This window comes from Malaclemys terrapin, chromosome 13 (genome assembly GCF_027887155.1).
Source record: "Malaclemys terrapin pileata isolate rMalTer1 chromosome 13, rMalTer1.hap1, whole genome shotgun sequence".
Classification (NCBI taxonomy): Eukaryota; Metazoa; Chordata; order Testudines; family Emydidae; genus Malaclemys; species Malaclemys terrapin.
The window spans coordinates 33,191,672-33,211,886 of NC_071517.1; the positions used below are offsets into that span (position 1 = coordinate 33,191,672).

Here is a 20,215-nt window from a genome sequence, read left to right on the forward strand (position 1 = left end):
TATAAAACTTTAACTTCATGAATCTCAGTGTCTGTCACTAAATAATTGTTTGATACCCATAGTCTGACACCCCCCCCCCCATAATTTTAGGGAACAGTGAACATTTAAATCAATAAAAAAAATGCTTAATAACAAACACTGATATTCTCCACTGAAATTATTTTAAAAAATATCAAAATTTAATTCTGCCAAGCCTACTCAGATACCATGGTGATGGGTGTGGTATAAACGGATGACTAAACTAGAATGGAATAGGACAAACAAATCTTGTATAGGTTGCATCAGGACACACCCCTGCCACCTCATACCCTATAAGTGTGGAAATCGGAAGGTCAAGGAAAAGCCCCCCGATGTCCCTTGCTACATACACATTGCCTGCAATGCTGTGGGTAAAACACATCACCACACTGGGAGGCTTTTGCTTCCATCTCCAACTCACACTGAAGTGCAATACATACCCCACCTTCAACCCACTCACCCTCCAACCCAACACCCCAGTGGTGACCTCGGCATCATTACAGCAGAACGACTTCCAACTGCATGGATCATGTGAATGATGTGCTGATCTGTTGATATAAGGGTGCCTGAGGTCACGATTGTGGTTCAGCAAACTGGTGCTGTGGGGCAGGAGGAGTCAGGAGGGCTGGGGGCAGAGTGGGGAAGGAAAGGAAGGGGTCAGGGAGCTGATGCTGCAGGGTTTGTGGATTCATGAGGGCTGGGGAAGGGCTAAAGGTAGTGAGGGGAATGGATTTATGTGGGCAGGATGTCCCGGTAGTAGGAGAGAGAAATTAAATCTAATCCTACAGTCAAAAGTGTCAAATGCCTGGTTAACAGAAAGGAATCTACTGGGTTGAAAATGGCATAGATTTAAGCCAATGTTTCTTGGGAGAAATATTTCCATTGGGGGTGTGAGTGGGAGAGAGAGATTCTTTCATCCCAATCTTTCTTTTGCAAACTATGGATTAAATTTACTTTACATTCAGTTTCCTGTGTGTTTCTTAAACTGTGCGGCTTCAGCACCCAATCTGGGAGGCCTCACTCATTTTAGCCATTGTTTCTTATGCAATTGTTCCACTGAAGGCAATGGGACAATTGACATGAGCGAGGATTGCTGAGTAGTCTCAATCTGCATGGCTATGCTCTCCAGGGGCGCTACATTACATTTCAGCCATGCAGAGCAATGACCTCATACAACTGGTAGCAGAAAGGCAATTCTTCTGGGTGTGGGAGGTTGGTTGCATCAGGACAGTTGTTTGTACTGTCTGCACAGAAAACACACAGCTGACTCCCCAGGCTCAACCTCTTCAGAGGTGGAATCAAGGGAGACGCAGCCTTCCATGGAGAAGGATACAAATATGAGGACTCTGCACTTTGTAAATGGAGGGGGAAGAGCATGTTCTAAGACAGATCGCAGCAGCTGCTCGTCCATTCAGGTAAATGCAGGTGTCTTCACTGAGCAGATCCAGTTTCTACTGAATGATGAGACCCAAAAACCTCAGTGGTGGAAACCGAGTCCTGGCCACCAAACCCTGAGAAATAAGAAGTCATCACTCGAAGCTTGAGCTGTCCTGTGGTTACAGGTGAGCACCCTCTTCCTGACCGTGTTTCTATTTCACCTTCCAAAGAGGGGCATGATTGCTTTGTGAATATTGTTGACAGTGTTGTTGTAGCCATATTAGTCCCAAGATATCAGAGAGACAAGGTGGGTGAGATGATATCTTTTATTGGACCAATAAATGTGAAAAATATGGGTAATAAGCAGGAAGAACTGGAAGTGCTAATAAATAAATACAACTATGACATTGTTGGCATCACTGAAACTTGGTGGGATAATACACATGATTGGAATGTTGGTGTGGATGGGTACAGCTTGCTCAGGAAGGATAGACAGGGGAAAAAGGGAGGAGGTGTTGCCTTATATATTAAAAATGTACACACTTGAACTGAGGTGGAGATGGACATAGGAGATGGAAGTGTTGAGAGTCTCTGGGTTAGGCTAAAAGGGGTAAAAAACAGCGGTGATGTCATGCTAGGAGTCTACTACAGACCACCTAACCAGGTGGAAGAGGTGGATGAGTCTTTTTTTAAACAACTAACAAAATCATCCGAAGCCCAAGATTTGGTGGTGATGGGGGACTTCAACTATCCAAATATATGTTGGGAAAATAACACAGCAGGGCACAGACTATCCAACAAATTCTTGGACTGCGTTGCAGACAAATTTTTATTTCAGAAGATTAAAAAAGCTACTGGGGGGAAGCTATTCTAGAGTTGATTTTAATAAAAAGGGAGGAACTCATTGAGAATTTGAAAGTAGAAGGTAGCTTGGGTGAAAGTGATCATGAAATCAAAGAGTTTGCAATTTTAAGGAAGGGTAGAAGGGAGTACAACAAAATAGAGACAATGGATTTCAGGAAGGCGGATTTTGGTAAGCTCAGAAAGCTGATAGGTAAGGTCCCATGGGAATCAAGACTGAGGGGAAAAACAACTGAGGAGAGTTGGCAATTTTTCAAAGGGACACTATTAAGGGCCCAAAAGCAAGCTATTCCACTGGGTAGGAAAGATAGAAAATGTGGCAAAAGACCACTTTGGCTTAACCACGAGATCTTGCATGAGCTAAAAAATAAAAAGGAGTCATATAAAAAATGGAAACTAGGTCACATTACAAAGGATGAATATAGGCAAAAACACAGGAATGCAGCGGTAAGATTAGCTTTCTGATAGCTTTCTTTGATAGGATAACGAGTCTTGTGGATAAGGGAGAAGCAGTGGATGTGGTATACCTAGACTTTAGTAAGGCATTTGATACGGTCTCGCATGATATTCTTATCAATAAACTAGGCAAATACAATTTAGATGGGGCTACCATAAAGTGGCACATAACTGGCTGGATAACCGTACTCAGAGAGTTATTATTAATGGTTCCCAATCCTGCTGGAAAGGTATAACAAGTGGGGTTCCGCAGGGGTCTGTTTTGGGACCAGCTCTGTTCAATATCTTCATCAACGACTTAGATGTTGGCATAGAAAATACACTTATTAAATTTGTAGATGATACTAAACTGGGAGGGATTGCAACTGCTTTGGAGGACAGGGTCATAATTCAAAATGATCTGGACAAATTGGAGAAATGGTCTGAGGTAAACAGGATGAAGTTTAACAAAGACAAATGCAAAGTGCTCCACTTAGGAAGGAAAAATCAGTTTCACACATACAGAATGAGAAGAGACTGTCTAAGAAGGAGTACAGCAGAAAGGGATCTAGGGGTTATAGTAGACCACAAGCTAAATATAAGTCAACATTGTGATGCTGTTGCAAAAAAAGCAAACATGATTCTGGGATGTATTGACAGGTGTGTTGTGAGCAAGACACGAGAAGTCATTCTTCCGCTCTACCCTGCGCTGGTTAGGCCTCAACTGGAGTATTGTGTCCAGTTCTGGGCACCGCATTTCAAAAAAGATGTGGAGAAATTGGGGAGGTTCCAGAGAAGAGCAACAAGAATGATTAAAGGTCTTGAGAACTTGACTTATGAAGGAAGGCTGAAAGAATTGGGTTCGTTTAGTTTGGAAAAGAGAAGACTGAGAGGGGACATGATTGCAGTTTTCAGGTATCTAAAAGGGTGTCATAAGGAGGAGGGAGAAAACTTGTTCAGCTTAGCCTCTAAGGATACAACGAGAAGCAATGGGCTTAAACTGCAGCAAGGGAGGTCTAGGTTGGACATTAGAAAAAAGTTCCTAACTGTCAGGGTGGTTAAACATTGGAATAAATTGCCTAGGGAGGTTGTGGAATCTCCATCCCTGGAGATATTTAAGAGTAGGTTAGATAAATGTCTATCAGGGATGGTCTAAACAGTATTTGGTCCTGCCATGAGGGCAGGGGACTAGACTCAATGACCTCTCAAGGTCCCTACCAGTCCTAGAATCTATGAATTTATGAATCTAAGGTTTTCAAAGCTGCCTTTGTGATTTCAGCCATCAGTCCCCATTAAAATTAAGTTGAAAACTACCTTTGAAAATCTCAGCACTCAGTGTTGTCCATCTCAGTGGAAGGACCAGGGAGGGAGGTGGCCATAACCATGTTCCCATCATGCAGTTATGAACTGGGAACCAGGCAGAATGGAGACCACATTTTAACCAATTTTTATATCTGTAAAAAAGTCATTATTTATCTAAATAAATGTTTGGACAATAAAAATACTAACTCCTGGTGCAGCATATGTGGGGACGTAAGCCTGGGAAATCTGCCATCTCTGAAATTGTGCTTTTTGCCAGCATAGCCCTCTGCAAACCAACCACCTTCACTGCGCTCACACAGGCCGGATGCAAACAACTAGGCTCCAGCAGTGACCTCTGGACACTTCACCAGGAACAGCCTCATAGCTCTTACCTGGGCTAAGCCAGGCTGTGACCAGCTCAAGCAAAGCAACTGCTCCAGGCTCACTGGGCCCTTGGAGACGGGGAGGTTGGGCAACCACAGAGAAGTAGATGCACATGCTAGGTCTGCTGGGATTGTCCATACCCAGCTGGGGTTTTGCCAGGCACACATAGAACTGAGGCCAATTCTGCAGTTGGGTCTGTCAAACAGTCCCTGATGAGGGACTCTGCCTGCAGCCCTTCAGGGCAGCAGCTGCTCTTCTGCCACCAACTGCACAGAGAAGTTCAAAGGGAGGGGACCTGTTACAAAGAGTGTCCCCAAAACTCACTGCAACAAGTGCCCATCCTGAGAGGGCTAGTTCTTAGGACACTGTCTCTAGTCAGCCCCAGGTGCCTTACAAAGCTACTGCCTACCAACAGGCAGAGCTCCTGTGGTGCCTAACATGGCAGTTCTGGCTCAGTCACTAGGAGCATGTCAGGGCTTGGCCAGATGTAGGGGAGCTTGTTAGGATATAGAGCTGGGCAACGGTGAGAACAGTAGGGCTCCAACACAATGGAAAGGATTTTTCAAGGGACCTAATGGAGTTAAGTATCAGAGGGGTAGCCGTGTTAGTCTGAATCTGTAAAAAGCAACAGAGGGTCCTGTGGCACCTTTGAGACTAACAGAAGTACTGGGAGCATAAGCTTTCGTGGGTAAGAACCTCACTTCTTCAGATGCAAGAAGAAGTGAGGTTCTTACCCACGAAAGCTTATGCTCCCAGTACTTCTGTTAGTCTCAAAGGTGCCACAGGACCCTCTGTTGCTAATGGAGTTAGGCACCCAAATCAATTTGAAATGGGAATTGGACACTTAGATTCTCAGAGGCGTCTATGGAAGTTCAGCCTAGAGATCAATGGGGATTCTGTCACGGTAGGTTCAATCTATGTGTTTCCATTGGAAACAGACCCCACATCAACACAAGTGCACTGGCTGGAGGGGAAACCCCTGCTAATACATTGAAAGCCGCTGCTGTTGTACGTGCTCTTGTAGCCACTAATGTTGCAATCATGATGTTGTGTGATTTGGTTGCTAGTGGCTAGAATTTGGAACAGCGCACACCCAGCAGTAGGTCAGAAATGAGGAGAGATGCAATTATGCTGACTAGGGCTACTAGAGGGCAGAAGAGTGGGACAGGTGTAGTGGTGTTTCCCAGTGGACAGCAGCGAAAATGGTAGGGCAAGAAAGGAGATGTTATGTTGCCAAATGACCAACAGAGGGAAGTGGAAAGGGAGGTGAAGCTGTATCATAGTGTATGAGTGGTGAGTAAAGAGCACCTCAATGCTATGTAATGAACTGTGGATAGTGGCAGATGTTAAGTAGTGAGAAATGGTCTATTATACTAAATAATGGGCACCAGGTGACATAAGAGCCAAGAATGGGAAAGCAAAAAGAAGAATGCACTACAGGATAGCAGAGAAACAGGCTGTCATGCTGGGAAATGGACACTAAATGGTAGCAGAGTCGAGGAAGTGGGGGAGGGGGAGGTCAGAAATACTGACCAATAGATTTCAGCGGCCAATACAATAATAGGAAAGTGGGAGGTAGCAAGCTGTAAGGCTGAGATATGGGCAGCTATTTTCAAAAATGCCCACTAGATGGCAGCATATCTTGAATACTAATAAAGGGGCAGTGCAAGTACAACAGAACCTCACAGTTACGAGGACCTTGGGAACGGAGGTTGTTCATAACTCTGAAATGTTTGTAACTGAACAAAATGTTATGGTGGTTCTTTCAAAATTTACAGCTGAACGTTGACTTAATACAGCTTTAAAACTTTACTATGAAAAAGAAAAATGCTGCTTTTAATCATCTTAATTTAAATGAAACAAGCACAGAAACAGTTTCCTTACCTTGTCAAATCTTTTTTTTTAAAACGTTCCCTTTATTTTTTTAGTAGTTTACATTAACACAGGACTGTACTGTACTGGTTTTTAATTGTTTTTGTCTTTATTACTGCTTGATTGCGTAGTTCTGGTTACAAATGAAGAGTGTGGTTGACTGGTCAGTTCGTAACTCTGAGGTTCTACTGTACATTATAACAGCCCATCACCTTGGACAGGCATCTTCCAAAAATGTAAGCTGGTGTTTGTTCATGATCTAAAATATTTTCCACAAAGGATCGTTAAACTAAAAAATGATGTACAATGGGACTTGTATAATTGCAAGTCACATGGGACATTGTTAGCTACAAAGCTTTGGAGACACAACATGAACCAAGTAGGAGAAAGGTTAAAGTGGGACCATATTAAAAAGCATCAAGGCAGAATACAAATATGAGGGAGCATTTATACTGGGTAAATCAAAGGGGAAGCCCCTTTTCCAAATGAAGGTCAAATTCACTGGTTCATCCCTTCAAGTCACTGCAGGTCTCTTCACTGAGAAAATCCAGTTTCTGCAGAAAGAGGAGAGACAAGAACTTCTGATGAGGATCCTGAGTCCTGGTAGCCAAGCCCTGAGAAACAAGAGCTCATCACGTCAAACTTGGGCTGCTGTCCTGTGGTTTCAGGTGAGCACTGTCTTCCGGACTGCATTTCTATACCACCTTCCAAACAGGGGCATGAATGTGCTTTGTGAATATTAGAGGGACAAGGCAGGTGAGGTAATATCTTTTATTGGACCAACTCATGTTGGTGAATGAGAGAACCTTTCGAGCTACACAGAGCTTTTCTTCAGGTGAATATTAACAGTTTTAGCCTCACCTTCCCACAGCAGTGCCAGTCAGCGTTCATAGCATTTTCAAAGAGATGGAGCGTGAGATCCATGTCTTGTTACAGGTCCTCAGTTGGGAGTCTGCCCCACTGACAAAAATTGAGCTACCTTGATTTACACCAGCAGAGGATCTAGCTCAGTGTGCCCCAATAGGGTGGTTAGTGGTGATAGAGTCTTATTACCCCAGATCACGCATGCCTGATTCTTTCTAGACTCTGAGTTCAGGGATAGCATCTTTTCCCTCTTCCCCTCTTCCGACCCTGTGCCTTTCTTGTTCCTGTATTATCATCCCACAACCATCATGGAGTGTGGAGGGTCACGCCCCAGTTAGGGTTGCACATCAGCCTGGTTCTGCTCCTTCCTAAGATCCACCCTCCAAAGAGCAGTATTTTATTACTGCTACATAGCCAACACCGGGAACCAGGAAAGGTATTGCCAGTCCCTCACCACGTCACCATCACCACCAGAGGAACCAAGGGAGAATTTACTCCACTTCATAATTTATGGCATAAACTGATCTCTTGTGAGGGGGTGAAAATTGTTCTTTTTCCTACAGGGCACTGAAATGCTGAATATACCAGGATATATTGTTAGAATTAACGGAAATAAATCTAACACAAGGTCGGTGCCTAAGAACTCTAGACCGTATTGAAAAATCTCAGTCCAAGATTTTAGTTGTTTGATTTTGACTCCTAAGACATAGCATGATTCTGGTCATTGCCAGAAATGAAATACGGCATTTAAGCATCATTGTTAAGCTCTAAGATGTCACTAAAGGGATATAATAATAGATAAAGAAATAGTCTGATCCGTTATATCAGTACTTGGCTACCAGAGATATGGGCTGTCACAGTAGTGATTGCTCTGATCATGACAGAGGCTAGCCGACATGGATACAAATGTTCTGTTCTCAAATTGAAACTTCTGGCACTTTGCTCTGAACTCTACATTTAGGTTTAAAATTTCAGCCTGTAATCTGGACAGGAAGGGGAGTTTCTGAATACTTATGGAATTAATTAATGAAACTTGACAAACTTTTAACTCTACGTTCTTCCAATTCAATTGCACAGTGTGTTTTATTGTTCCTGGACTCAAACCATGGCAGACAGAGACTGGGAAAACCAAACAGCCATCACAGAATTCATCATTCTGGGATTCGGGGATCTCCCTGACCTGCAAATTCTTCTCTTCCTGATGTTCCAAGTGATCTACATGGCAACCGTGGCCGGGAACACCCTCATCGTGGTGCTCATTGTGGCTGACCAGCACCTTCATACCCCCATGTACTTCTTCCTGGGCAACTTGTCCTGTCTGGAGACCTGCTACACCTCAACCATCCTGCCCAGGTTGCTGGCCAGTCTCCTGACTGGGGACAGAACCATCTCAGTCAGTGGTTGCATCATACAATTGTATTTCTTTGGTTCTCTGGCATGTACAGAATGCTATCTCCTAGCAGTGATGTCTTATGATCGGTATTTAGCGATATGTAAACCGCTGCACTATTCAACTCTTATGAATATCAGATTTTGCCTCCAGTTGGCTGCTGGGTCATGGTTAATTGGTTGTTCGGCTTCTGCCATCTTAGTCTTATTCCTATCACAGTTAATATTCTGTGGCCCGAATGAAATTGACCATTTCTATTGTGATTCCATCCCACTGATAGAACTCTCCTGCAGTGACACCCACCAGGTCATATTGCTGGATTTCATATTAGTCTCTGTATTCACCCTGCCTCCATTCCTACTAACCCTGACATCCTACGTGTGTATCATCGCAACCATCCTGAGAATCCCTTCCACCACCGGGAGGCAAAAAGCCTTTTCCACCTGCTCCTCTCACCTCATTCTGTTGACAATTTTCTATGGATCCATAATGATTGTGTACCTGCTACCAAAATATGATACACTGAGAGACCTGAACAAAGTGGTCTCTCTTTGCTACACGGTCCTGACTCCCCTGGTAAACCCCCTCATCTACAGCCTGAGAAACAGAGAGGTCAAGGAAGCCTTGTGCAAAGCAGTCAATAAATATGTGGCTTTCAACAAAATGTGCAGAGACTCCTCGAGAATAACTTAGCCTGAGGTTTTCAAAGCTGCCTGAGTGATTTCAGCCTTCAGCCCCCATTAAAATTAAGTTGAAAACTCCCATTGGAAATCTCAGCAGTAATGTGAAAAAGAAATGGAGATGATCTGCGTGGAGTTACTGAGACAGTCTTTATGGTCCCCCGCTGTGTCCATGGAACACATCTTCCAGGAAAGTGTGGATGTAGACAGCTCTGCCACTCTCTCATGTTCAGCACTGATACACACAGTATAATGGTATTTTTCCCCAGGGTGTTGGCTAAAAGTTCACCCTCTGGGAGGAGTGTGTACAGCGTCTGAAACTGCACAGAGCTGACATTGTGTAAGGCACAAAATCCACTAATGATGAAAGGAAATGCATCCTAGAATACTCAAGGAGCTAATAGAGGAGGTATCTGAGCCTCTAGCTATTATCTTTGGAAAGTCATGGGAGACGGGAGAGATTCCAGAAGACTGGAAAAGGGCAAATATAGTGCCCATCTATAAAAAGGGAACTAAAAACAACCCAGGTAACTACAGACCAGTTAGTTTAACTTCTGTGCCAGGGAAGATAATGGAGCAAGTAATTAAGGAAATCATCTGCCAACACTTGGAAGGTGGTAAGGTGATAGGGAATAGCCAGCATGGATTTGTGAAGAACAAATCATGTCAAACCAATCTGATAGCTTTCTTTGATAGGATAACGAGCCTTGTGGATAAGGGTGAAGCGGTGGATGTGGTATACCTAGACTTTAGTAAGGCATTTGATACGGTCTCGCATGATATTCTTATCGATAAACTAGGCAAATACAAATTAGATGGGGCTACTATAAGGTGGGTGCATAACTGGCTGGATAATCGTACTCAGAGAGTTGTTATTAATGGTTCCCAATCCTGCTGGAAAGGCGTAACGAGTGGGGTACCGCAGGGGTCTGTTTTGGGACCGGCTCTGTTCAATATCTTCATCAACGACTTAGATATTGGCATAGAAAGTACGCTTATTAAGTTTGCAGATGATACCAAACTGGGAGGGATTGCAACTACTTTGGAGGACAGGGTCATAATTCAAAATGATCTGGACAAATTGGAGAAATGGTCTGAGTTAAACAGGATGAAGTTTAACAAAGACAAATGCAAAGTGCTCCACTTAGGAAGGAAAAATCAATTTCACACATACAGAATGGGAAAAGACTGTCTAGGAAGGAGTACGGCAGAAAGGGATCTAGGGGTTATAGTGGACCACAAGCTAAATATGAGTCAACAGTGTGATGCTGTTGCAAAAAAAGCAAACATGATTCTGGGATGCATTAACAGGTGTGTTGTGAGCAAGACACGAGAAGTCATTCTTCCGCTCTACTCTGCTCTGGTTAGGCCTCAGCTGGAGTATTGTGTCCAGTTCTGGGCGCCGCATTTTAAAAAAGATGTGGAGAAATTGGAAAGGGTCCAGAGAAGAGCAACAAGAATGATTAAAGGTCTTGAGAACATGACCTATGAAGGAAGGCTGAAAGAATTGGGTTTGTTTAGTTTGGAAAAGAGAAGACTGAGAGGGGACATGATAGCAGTTTTCAGGTATATAAAAGGGTGTCATAAGGAGGAGGGAGAGAACTTGTTCACCTTAGCCTCTAAGGATAGAACCAGAAACAATGGGTTTAAACTGCAGCAAGGGAGGTCTAGATTGGACATTAGGAAAAAGTTCCTAACTGTCAGGGTGGTTAAACACTGGAACAAATTGCCTAGGGAGGTTGTGGAATCTCCGTCTCTGGAGATATTTAAGAGTAGGTTAGATAAATGTCTATTAGGGATGGTCTAGGCAGTATTTGGTCCTGCCATGCGGGCAGGGGACTGGACTCGATGACCTCTCGAGGTCCCTTCCAGTCCTAGAATCTATGAATCTATGAATCTATGAAATCCCTGGATATATTCCCTGTTCATTGTTTCTCTATGTAAGATAATAAAGTCTTGTAATCAAATTCAGACAATCTAATTCAAACAAAACACAATGGGTGACATCATCATATTTGTTGCTACAGATCGTTTCTTATGCCCCTAAGGATACAACACAGAATCCAGCCAGAGCTCAGTTCACTGTTCTCCATCTAAGTAGAAGGACCAGGGAGGGAGGTGGCCATAACCATGGTACCATCATGGAATTTTTAACTGGGCACCAGGTGGAGTGGAGACCAATTTTGTTTGGACAATAAAAATAGTAACTCCTGGTGCAGCATATGTGGGGATGTAAGCCTGGGAAATCTGCCACCCCTGAAATTGTGCTTCTTCCCATCATAGCCCTCTGCAAACTGCTGTCAGTTGGCGTGCTTGCCTCCTCTCTCCGTATGTTGTCCCAGCCCTGTGCAGACATTTGGTTCAGCAGACCTCGATAGTACTACCCAGGAAGAAAGACCACAGGCATGGTTTGGTGACAAAGGCACTCAGCCAAGTTTATTGCCCTCAAGGCACAGTTCTAGCATCCTGGTTCTGTGGTTACAGATACACTAACACACGAGTGCCCAGTGCCAAGGAACAGCTCAGTCAGCAGTGGGAATTTCTGCTGTCCCGTGGTCCGCACAAAGGGTTAAATTGAGGTACCCCGACATTTATAGACTGAGACAAAGAACTTACGTCCCACCTCACGTGTTATTCTATCTGCTTGTTACCTCTCCTTGTACCTTGCTCCAGGTGTTTCGGGCAAAAACATCCCTATTCATCACTTCTGTCAAACCTTCTTATCTGGTGTTGGTCAGGATGTGCCTGGGCTAATCTCCTGCAGTCTGTTGCTTCTTAGGAGTGCTTGTGTGTTAACAACGCTAGTAATACCGTTGCCTAGGACATATATCAGACAGTGAACTTGTAAGCATCTGCTATAATACATGGCCTACTTTGGTTCATGGCGTGGCCGGACTTTGCTGACTATGGTTCAGGCCTCAGGTCTTACACCAGGCCCAGTGTCCCAAGCTCTCTCTCTCACCTACACAAACCAGCCACCTCCATTGCACTCACACAGCCCAGATGCAATCCGCTAGGCCCAGCAGTGACCCCTGGACATGTCACCAGGAACAGCTTCATAGCTCTTATCTTGGCTACGCCCGGCTATGACCAGCTCCAGCAAAGCAATAGCTCCAGGCTCACTGGGCCCTTGGAGGTGGGGAGGTTGGGCAACAAAGAGGTAGACTCACAAGCCAGGGGCACAGGGACTGTCCAGACCCAAGGATAGGTTAACGGAGGATAGGTCCATCAATGGCTATTAGCCAGGATGGGCAGGGATAGTGTCCCTAGCCTGTGGCACTGGCCACTGTCAGAAGACAGCATACTGGGCTAGATGGACCATTGGTCTGACCCAGAATGGCTGTTCTTATGACCCAGCTGGGGGTTTTGCCAGGGTAACTGAGGCTGTTCCTAGAGTCAGGTCTGTCAAACAGTCATCAGGAGGTTTTTTTATGGATATAAAAAACTGTTTAAAATTTTGTCTCCACTCCGCCTGGTGCCCAGTTAAAAACTCCATGATGTGACCATGGTTATAGCCACTTCCGTCCCTGGTCCTTCCACTTAAATAGACAACACTGACTCGATGAACATCAGCCAAAGTGGAAGGGCAATAAAGGAGACTTTATGTTGCCAAATGACCAACAGAGGGAAGTGGAAAGAGAGGTGAAGCTGTATAATGCTGTATAAGTGTTGAGCTGAGAGCACTGAAGAGAAGAGGAAGTCTATGCTGCGTAATGAACTGGGGATAGTAGCAGATGTTATGGAGTGAGTTATGGGCTGTTAGTTATATTAAATAATGGCTACCAGGTGATATGAGAGTCAAGAATGGGTAAGAGGCAGCTATAGCAAGAAGAATCCATAGAGGCGAGGAGAGCAACAGTCTGTCATGTGGGGAAATCGACACTAGATGGCACCAGAGTAGAGGAAATGAGGGGAGTGGGGGTCTAGTGACCAAGAGTTCAGTAGCCAATACAATAATGGGAAAAAGAACAGGAGTACTTGTGGCACCTTAGAGACTAACAAATTTATTAGAGCATAAGCTTTCGTGGACTACAGCCCACTTCTTCGGATGCATATACCGAAGAAGTGGGCTGTAGTCCACGAAAGCTTATGCTCTAATAAATTTGTTAGTCTCTAAGGTGCCACAAGTACTCCTGTTCTTTTTGCGGATACAGACTAACACGGCTGCTACTCTGAAATAATGGGAAAGTTATACTGTAAAATGGCCATTAGGTGGCAGCATGTTGTAAGAGTGAGCTATGGGCAGCTACTTTAAAAAATGCCCATTAGATGGCAGCATATCTTGAATACCAATAAAGGGGCAGCACAAGTATATTTTAACTGGCCATCACCTTGGACAGGCATCTCCCAAAAATGTAAGCTGGTGTTTGTCCATGACCTAAAATATTTTCCACAAAGGATCATTAGACTAAAACATGATGTACAATGGGACTTGTATAATTGCAAGTCACACTGGGCATTGTTAGCTACAAAGCTTTGGATATAGAAAATGAACCAGGTGGGAGAAAGGTTGAAGTGGGACTGTATTGAAAAGCATGAAGAAAGAATACAAATATGAGAGAGCATTTACACTTATTAAATCGAAGGGGAAGCCCATTTTCCAAAGGTAGATCACATGCACCAGCTCATCCCTTCAGGTAACTGCAGATCTCTTTAATGAGAAAGTCCCGTTTCTGCAGAATGATGAAAGACAAGAACCTCAGTGGAACCGGAGTCCTCTCTTCCAAATCCTGAAGAGCTCTGCGTAGTCGAAAACTTGTTTCTCACCAACAGAAGTCCAATAAAAGGTATTACCTCACCCACCTTGTCTCAAACCCTGAGAAATGAGTTCATCAACTCAAGTGTGAGCTGTCCTATGAATAGAGGTAAGCACCCAGTTCCAAACTGCTGCTGCTTTGAATTTATATATCACCTTCCAAAACGGGGTATTAAAGTGCTTGAGTAATTAAGCATTAGCAATTTAAGATTCGCTTTCTGTGAAGAATGTGGGAAGTGTCTGTATTCATTTTTATGATACATAGTTTGAGTCAGGATGCTGTGGAAAGGTAAGTAGGACAAGTGGTAGAAGCTGGAGATCCCGGAACTTAAGTCAGGGGTCAGAGTCAGTATCAGGGTCAAGAGTCAAGCTGAAGGTCAGAAGCGGAGACAGAATCAGGAATTAGGCTGATGGTCAATATCAGGTATCACGGTTGCTGTCGTGGTTCCAAGGGTCAATCGGGAGTCAGAATCCAAGTCGGACCCAAGGTAAGTACTGGGAATCCAGGAAGAAAGCAGCACGGCAGGCGTGGCAGATAGGTAGGGATCCGTGTTTTTGCCTGGACACATTTTGGGTTTTGTGACGTAGCAGACTCGCTTTCTGAGTCTAAAACACGCCCTGTACTTCGTATCTTGTTCATGACTTATCTAATATTTTCAGTTTGGTCCCTCCAAGTGAGCTTGTTATCAAATGTCATACCTAAGAATTTATAAATTCAGTACATTTATCTGTTGGTCTTATAACTATAACTTTACATCTTTTTGGCTTTTCCTTGTTGTGAGGATCATTCCCCTAGTTTTTTCTATGAGAATTTGAAGCCCCACCTATTTCCCCATTCTGCACTTCTCTTAAATGCATCATCATTCTTTCGGTGGCACTTTCAAGGCTTCTGCTTTTGATCCAAATGGCACAATCAGCAAACAACATGATCCCTATTCCTATACTCGTCTCCTCAGGTCAATCCTTTATCATGATGTTAAAGAGTGTTGGCGTAACTACAGTGCTCTGTGGAGTTTCACTTGCAATTGACTATAAGTTGGAAAAAGCTTTCCCTAACTGGACTTGTACAGTTCTTTTGCCTAGGAAGTCCCTTATCTATCGGTACATTCTTCCTATATTACCCATTGAGGCCACTTTATGAAGTAGTTCCTCTGTCCATAACACATCGTAGACTTTTTCTACGTCCAGGAAGATTAATATAATTAATTCTATGATTCTCATGCTTTTTTGTGCTTTTGTCTCTATCCTGACAACGTGGTCAATCACACTCCTTCTTTACTGAAGTCCACTTTGTGTTTCATCTATGAACCTACTTCTTTGTAGGTGTGCTACTGATCTCTCCCTTACTATTCTTTCCATGGTTTTACCTAAGCCACACTAAAGTTTACATTTAAAATATCCACATCCTCCTCCCATCACACCTCTTCATCTCATAATTATCCTTAGTGTTCTTTTCTCCTCCCTAATTTGTATCCTCTGATATTCATCATTACTAACTTTTTGAAACAGCGTGGCCAGAATTTCTGCTTTTCTTTTGTTAGAGCTTATTACTCCATGCCCTGCAACTGGAAGGCTTGGTGTTACATGACTCTTACTCTTTATTTCATTCATTTCCCTAGTTTGTGTATATGACTTTGCTTTATTGGTATTTTTATTTACTTTCCCATGTTATGGTGTCCAGCTCTCTCTTTTTGCCCTTTTTGTAGCCCTTTGTGAAACTACCTTACTTTTTTTATCTTTCCTTATGTTCATTATTTAAAGATTTTTTTCTTATATGCTTATTCCTTTCCCTAATTACCATTTCATATTCCTTGTTCCACCATGGTACACCTTTCCTATCTTTAGGCAGTGTTGGTATCCTAAGAATAGCTAGGATAGCTGTATTTATGATTCCCTTATTAATATTACTACAGAATACCTCTATATCTTCATGCATACATTACTTATTCACATATTCCTCACCTCTCTTTTCAAAGATTTTTCCATTTTGATTTACGATTCCAAGTGGGGATATTATCCTCATCTTCAGTATTTCCTTGTCCTTGAGATGTAATTAATGTCAGGAAGTGGACACTAGCCATTCCTTCCCCTCTGTGTATTTCACAGTTGCATTCATTCCCTATTGTCCCAGATCCAGACATGAGAAGCTTCCATCAGCAGTATTGAATCTGGTAGGTGCTTCATCATCTATTCTCTTCAAAGGTTTGCTCTAAACATTTTTTCTTACTTCCCCGCAATCTCTTGTGACTATTCAAATCACCACAGATAATGAATGGGCATGTGACATCTGCAATTAATTTTTTCTGGTCCATAGCCTCTAGTTTCCTGCATGGGTTATAAACATTATAAAGTCTTAAAGATGGTATCTCAATAGCATTATACTCAATATTCAGCTTTGTAATCTCTATTTCAAAGTAGTTCAGGTTCTCCTTAGTGAAGGGGTATGAACCCACACCTTTTCCATTTCTCTATCATGTCTGTATAGACCATAGCCTGGGATTTTATAGTCTCATTTTTCTATTAGCCAAGTCTTGTATGCATATTATATCAGGCTTTGTTTTCATATCAAAAATATAAGTCTTTAATTCCTGCCCATGTGCTATTAAGCTGTGGGCATGCCAGCTGAAAATAGTCACCCCTGTTTTTAACCCTCAATAGTTGTTTCACTTCGGAAAATATGAAGTTGTTCCAGGTTGCTAGCCTGCAGCTTTAATTAAAATTCCCATTTTCTGTTTTCTTTCCTGTTTGAGAACTACAATTTATTACATCAACCATTAATGCAATGAATCTCTTTTCACCCCAAATTTACATATTACCTCCCATTAATTTGTTGCACACTTTGTCCCCACATCAGGTTTTTTTTTAGGTATGTCCTAACAGCTTCTGCATAGGAGATGTTATTAGTAACTTTAGGTTTTTGTATTTCTCTAGCTTGCTTCCCTCTGTACAGACTGCATATTCTGAGCTGTGTTTTCCTCCATAGTTGCAACATTTTTGTTCTGTCCCTTCCTCACAATTGTCATATGGATGGTCACTTCCACACTTACTGCACTGTATTTTCCCTTTGGAATTATTTGCTACATGACTAAATCTCTGGCAGCTGTAGCATCTCACAGAAAGAGGAATATAGAACATAGTCCAGCATATCTGATACCCTAAAGTTACTCTATCTGGTCACATCCCACCCTTAAAATGTGTCCAGCACAGCTGTCAAGCACTTGCTGTCACTTCCTCTTCAGCTAATTAGCCGCTTATCACTTAACACCATATCTCCACCTATTCCTCACTTTCTTTCCTGACATTTCATTTGGCACCCCAAATACTACCCCTCTTGTTTCTGTGAGGAATTTGGGTAGCTGACAGCTTATTTTTATTTTACCTAGCACCTTTGTCTTAAGGAGCATCCCTACTAGGTCTTTGATTTTAAATTCACTAATAAGTCTCCAGCAGGTAGCATCTTAGCTCTTGCTAAGAGACTTGGTGGAGTAACTCACATGACTGGAGTACTGTCCTGGATGCATATAAACAGTTCAGGAAGGACAGGCAGGGCAGAAAAGGTGGGGGGTTTGCATTGTATGTAAGAGACCAGTATGACTGCTCAGACCTCCAGTATGAAACTGAGAGTCTCTGGATTAAGTTTAGAAGTGTGAGCAACAAGGGTGTTGTCATGGTGGGAATCTGCTATAGACCACCAGAAAAGAGGGATGAGGTGGATGAGGCTTTTTTTAGGCAACTATCAAAAGTTACTAGATCACAGGCCCTGGTTCTCATGGGAGACTTTAATCACCCTGATATCTGCTGGGAGAACAATACAGCGGTGCACAGGCAATCCAGGAAGTTTTTGGAAAGTGTAGGGGATAATTTCCTGGTGGAAGTGCTGGAGGAACCAACTAGGGGCAGAGCTTTTCTTGATCTGCTGATCACAAACCGGGAAGAATTAGTAGGGGAAGCAAAAGTGGATGGGAACCTGGGAGGCAGTGACCATGAGATGGTCGAGTTCAAGATCCTGACACAAGGAAGAAAGGAGAGCAGCAGAATACGGACCCTGGACTTCAGAAAAGCAGACTTTGACTCCCTCAGGGAACTGATGGACAGGATCCCCTGGGAGAATAATATGAGGAGGAAAGGAGTCCAGGAGAGCTGGCTGATTTTACAGAATCCTTATTGAGGTTAGAGGAACAAACCATCCCAAATGTGTAGAAAGAATAATAAATATGGCAGGTGACCAGCTTGGCTTAACAGTGAAATTCTTGCTGATCTTAAACACAAAAAAGAAGCCTACAAGTAGTGGAAAATTGAACAAATGACCAGAGAGTATAAAAATATTGCTCAGGCATGCCGGAGTGAAATCAGGAGTGGAGAGGGTCACTCCCCAGTTAGGGTTGCACATCAGCCTGGTTTTACCCCTTCCTAAGATCCACCCTCCAAAGAGCTGTATTTTATTACTGCTACATAGTTAATGTTGGGAATCAGAAAAGGCATTGCCAGTCCCTCACCACATCACCATCACCACCAAAGGAACTAAGAGAGAATTTATGCCACTTCATAATTTATGGCATGAACTGATCTCTTGTGGGGTGGTGAAAATTATTCCTTCTCCTAAAGGGCACTGAAATGCTGAATATACCAGGATACATTGTTAGATTTAATGGAAATAAAGCTAACAGAAGATCTGTGTCTAGAGACACTAGACTGCATTTGAACATCTCAGTCCAAGATTTCAGTTGATGTATTTATTGATTCTGACTCGTAAGACATGGCATGATTCTGGGCATTGTCAGAAGTGAAATACAGCATTTAAGCATCATTGTTACGCTCTGGTATGTCACTAGATGGGATATGATAGACAGAGAAATGATCTGATCTGTCATATCAGTATTTGGCTACCAGGGAACCGGGCTGTTATTTGTAAATTGGTATCCACGTAGAACACTGGTGGAATCTCCTTCCTTAGAGGTTTTTAAGATCGGGCTTGACAAAGCCCTGGCTGGGATCATTTAGTTTGGAATTGGTCCTGCTTTAAGCAGGGGGTTGGACTAGATGACCTCCTGAGGTCCCTTCCAACCCTGATATTCTATGATTCTATGAACACCCTCTTCCCCATCAGAGCAATGTTCTGTCCTGGGACTGAGTTTTCTGACATTTTGCTCTCAAATCTACATTTAGTCTTAAAAATTTCAGCCTGTAACCAGGAGAGGGAGTGAGTTTCTGAATATTTATGGAATTAATTCACGAGTTTTGATTAAGTTTTAACAATATGTCCTTCCGATTCAGACACACAGATTTATTGTTCCTAGACTCAACCCATGGCAGACGGCAGAAACCAAACAGTCATCATGGAATTCATCATCCTGGGATTCGGGGATCTCCCTGACTTGCAAATTCTTCTCTTCCTGATGTTCCTACTGATCTACCTGGCAACCGTGGCTGGGAACACCCTCATCGTGGTGCTCGTTGTGGCTGATCAGCACTTTCACACCCCCATGTACTTCTTCCTGGGCAACTTGTCCTGTCTGGAGACCTGCTACACCTCAACCATCCTGCCCAGGTTGCTGGCCAGTCTCCTGACTGGGGACAAAACCATGTCAGTCAGTGGCTGCATCATACAACTGTATTTCTTTGGTTCTCTGGCATGTACAGAATGCTATCTCCTAGCAGCAATGTCTTATGATCGGTATTTAGCCATATGTAAACCCCTGCACTATTCAACTCTTATGAATATCAGGTTTTGCCTCCAATTGGCTGCTGTATCATGGTTAAATGGTTGTTTGGCTGTAATTATCTTAATCTCATTCCTATCACAGGTATTATTTTGTGGCCCAAATGAAATCAACCATTTCTATTGTGATGTCATCCCACTAATGGAACTCTCCTGCAGTGACACAAACCTTATTATATTGGTGGACTTCATACTAGCCTGTGTATTCATCCTGCCTCCATTCCTACTAACCCTGATATCCTACATGTGCATCATCGACACCATCCTGAGAATCCCTTCCACCACCGAAAGAAAAAAGGCCTTTTCCACCTGCTCCTCTCACCTCATTGTGGTGACAATTTTCTATGGAACCTTAATGGTTGTCCACATACTACCGAAAGGTGATACACTGAGAGACCTGAACAAAGTGGTCTCCCTTTGCTACACGGTCCTGACTCCCCTGGTAAACCCCCTCATCTACAGCCTGAGAAACAGAGAGGTCAAGGAAGCCCTGTGCAAAGCAGTCAGTAAATGTGGCTTTCACAAAAACGTGCAAAGATTCCGAGATAATATCTTAG

The 20,215-nt window shown here is 43.1% G+C and overlaps 1 pseudogene; it reads left to right on the forward strand.

The window, feature by feature from the left end:
* Positions 1-8,218: 8,218 nt before the first annotated feature.
* On the forward strand, positions 8,219-20,215 carry LOC128847936 (olfactory receptor 5T2-like; annotated as a pseudogene).